We start from the raw sequence: 4,151 nt of genomic DNA on the forward strand, positions 1-4,151 counted from the left end.
TAATGATCAGTAATACCTCCCTTCTTAGGGACACAATGAACAGGACTTACCCATCTACTATTAGCTATGGTATAGATTATACCTGCTTCCAGAAGTTTTAGTATTTTAGTTCTCACCACTTCTTTCATCTTAGGATTCAGTCGTCGTTGGTGATCAACAACGGGTTTAGCATCAGGTTCCATGTTAATCTTGTGCTGACAGAGAGTGGGACTAATGCCCTTAAGATCATCAAGAGTATGTCCAATAGTAGCATGATGCTTCTTTAGAATTTTTAATAATCTCTCTTCTTCATGTTCTGAAAGGTTAGCACTAATAACAACAGGATATATCTTCTTCTCATCAAGATAAGCATATTTCAAAGTGTCTGGCAATTGTCTAATTCAAACACAAGATCACCTTTAGGTGGAGGAGGACCTCCTAGAGTTTCAATAGGAAAATTGTTTTTAAGGAGAGGTTGTTGTTCAGAGAATATTTTATCTATTTCATCTCTTTCACGCAAGTGCATATCATTTTCATGGTCTTGCAAATATTGTTCTAGTGGATCAGTAGGAGGCATGGCAATAGAAGAAAGACCAATTATTTCATCCTTACTAGGTAATTCTTTATTATGAGGTTGTCTATGAAACTTAGGGAAATTAAGCTCATGAGACTCATCACGAAAGCTAACACTGACAATTTCTTTATGGAAATCTATAGTAGCATTGGCAATGTTCACGAAAGGTCTACCAAAGATAATGGGACAAAATTCATCTTGTGGGGAACCAAGAACTAGAAAATCAGTAGGATATTTTATTTTCCCACACAAGACTTAAACATCTCTAACAATCCCAAGTGGTGTCATGGTGCCTCCATTTGCAAGTTTTATAGTAACATCAATGTCTTCTGTTTCAGCGGGTGCTATAACATTCATAATTTCTTGGTATAAGGTAAAAGGAATAGCACTCACACTAGCACCTAAGTCACATAAACTATAGCAATGATCTCCTATTTTAACTGAGACAATGGGCATTCCAACCACAAAGTCTATGTTTATCTTTTTCATCGGGTTTGACAATTCTAGCAGCTTCATCACAGAAGTAAATAACATGCCCATCAATATTTCCGACCAAGACATCTTTAACCATAGCAACTAGGTTCTACGTTAATTTGTTCAAAGGGTTTAGGTTCTATAATATTACTTTTGTGAATCACAGTTGATACCTTAGTGTGGCACCCCAGCTCAGAGGAACCGGAACACCCCGCATTCCATCCCCGAGATCAGGTCTTCTAGAATACGACACTGCTTGACATAGAACAAATCAACTCTTATTACAAAGGGATAATGGTACAAGGGTTTGATGTTACAAAGGACCACATCGGCACGGTGACACTATGCCTGCTAAGGTAGCTCTATGCTAGCAGTGGAACAATTCATAGCAGCGGAACAGCGGTGTCGATGGTGAACTCCACTCTGCAGGGACTCTGGCGGGGACATGGTCTAGCTCGCATGATTGGTAACCTCGAAGAACAATCAATCACAACATCGCCTGCAATCTGGCATGACACGCCAGGTTAGTACATTGAATGTACTTGCAAGCTCACAACAACCAAATGCATCAAGGCAAGACAATAACATAACATTATCAGGTTAAGTTGTTAACAACAACTATGATGAGGAAACAATACTAAGCATGATAAGGAACTACTAGAATACCGATGAACCAAAATCTCCAGAACCATCTCACTCTTGGCTTTCCGACCAAGCAATATATCACCTCGATCACCTCGTGATCAATACCTCCACGTGATCACCACGTGACCACATGACAAACTGAATGATCATCCTCACGATCATCCCAATATCATCATCGACATCGTGCGAAACTGTTACTGCTCACAAAAACATATATAAGTCATATAAAAGTCATTTCGTCATGTAAGTGTTGATCGAATGGTGTGACCTAGTACAAACTGTGACCATGACCGAGGACGCGGCTATCGATAGATTAAACACACCGTGCAGAGGTTAGCACACTGTACCCACATCACAGATCCCATGGCCTCGTGCTCCCATTCGGGTGGACCAATGGCAATCTGATAAAACCAATCTACTGCCATGACACTCTCCTGGCTACTCCGACCAACTCCCCTTAGGGCAAAGTCCTGGGTGGTCCCGATGTCACCTCGTGACACCTAGCGGCCACCATTGTGGCAAAAAACAAAAAACATCCCAAACGGGGACAAGGGGCCCTACAATTACGGGCACACAAGGTTATCGCCGCCTATCGGGCGAGGATAGCGTGCGCATAACCTTCCCTTGTTAGAGGTTGATACGTCTCCAACGTATCTATAATTTTTGATTCTTCCATGCTATTATATTATCTGTTTTGGATGTTTAATGGGCTTTATTATACACTTCTATATTATTTTTGGGACTAACCTATTAACCGGAGGCCCAGTCCAAATTACTGGTTTTTTTTGCCTATTTCAGTGTTTCGCAAAAAAGGAATATCAAACGGAGTCCAAATGGAATGAAACCTTCGAGAGAGTTATTTTTGGAACAAACGCAATCCAGGAGACTTGGAGTGGACGTCAATAAAGAAACAAGGCGGCCACAAGGAAGGAGGGTGCGCCCGGGGGGTAGGCGCACCCCCCACCCTCGTGGGCCCCTCGTGGCTCCCCTGGCCGACTTCCTTTGCCTATATATACTCATATACCCTGAAAACATCCAGGAGCAGCACGAAACCCTATTTCCACCGCCGCAACCTTCTGTACCCGTGAGATCCCATCTTGGGGCCTTTTCCGGCGCTCCGCTGGAGGGGGAATCGATCACGGAGGGCTTCTACATCAACACCATAGCCTCTCCGATGAAGTGTGATAGTTTACCACAGACCTTCAGTCCATAGTTATTAGCTAGATGGCTTCTTCTCTCTCTTTGGATCTCAATAAAAAGTTCTCCTCGATCTTCTTGGAGATCTATTCGATGTAACTCTTTTTGTGGTGTGTTTGTCGAGATCCGATGAGTTGTGGGTTTATTTTAAAGATTATCTACGAACAATATTTGAATCTCCTCTGAATTCTTTTATGTATGATTTGTTATCTTTGCAAGTCTCTTCGAATTATCAGTTTGGTTTGGCCTACTAGATTGATCTTTCTTGCAATGGGAGAAGTGCTTAGCTTTGGGTTCAATCTTGCGGTGTCCTTTCCCAGTGACAGCAGGGGCAGCAAGGCACATATTGTATTGTTGCCATCGAGGATAAAAAGATGGGGTTTGTATCATATTGCTTGAGTGTATCTCTCTACATCATGTCATCTTGCCCAATGCGTTACTCTGTTCTTATGAACTTAATACTCTAGATGCATGCTGCATAGCGGTCGATGTGTGGAGTAATAGTAGTAGATGCAGAATCATTTCGATCTACTTGTCACGGACGTGATGCCTATATACATTATCATGCCTAGATATTCTCATAACTATGCACTTTTCTAGCAGTTGCTCGACAGTAATTTGTTCACCCACCGTAATACTTATGCTATCTTGAGATAAGCCACTAGTGAAACCTATGGCCCCTGGGTCTATTTTCCATCATATAAGTTTTCGATCTATTTTATTTTGCAATCTTTACTTTTCAATCTATATCATAAAAATACCAAAAATATTTATCTTATTATCTCTATCAGATCTCACTTTTGCAAGTGGCCGTGAAGGGATTGACAACCCCTTTATTGTGTTGGTTGCAAGGTTCTTATTTGTTTGTGCAGGTACGATGGATTTGCGTGTAGCCTCCTACTGGATTAATACCTTGGTTCTCAAAAACCGAGGGAAACACTTACGCTACTTTCCCACATCACCCTTTCCTCTTCAAGGGAAAACCAACGAATGCTCAAGAGGCAGCAAGAAGGATTTCTTGCGCTGTTGCCGGGGAGTCTACGCACAAGTCAAGACATACCAAGTACCCATCACAAACTCTTATCCCTCGCATTACATTATTTGCCATTTGCCTCTTGTTTTCTCCTCCCCCACTTCACCCTTGCCGTTTTATTCGTCCTTCTTATGTTCGTCTTTTCATTTACTTTGATACACGGTGGGCGCCAAAACACAGTGTGTCCTCGGCCGAAATCGACTCCCTCCCTGATTCATATTCATATACACGGTGGGCACCAAAAACAAA

This window comes from Triticum dicoccoides, chromosome 4B (genome assembly GCF_002162155.2).
Source record: "Triticum dicoccoides isolate Atlit2015 ecotype Zavitan chromosome 4B, WEW_v2.0, whole genome shotgun sequence".
Lineage (NCBI taxonomy): Eukaryota > Viridiplantae > Streptophyta > Magnoliopsida > Poales > Poaceae > Triticum > Triticum dicoccoides.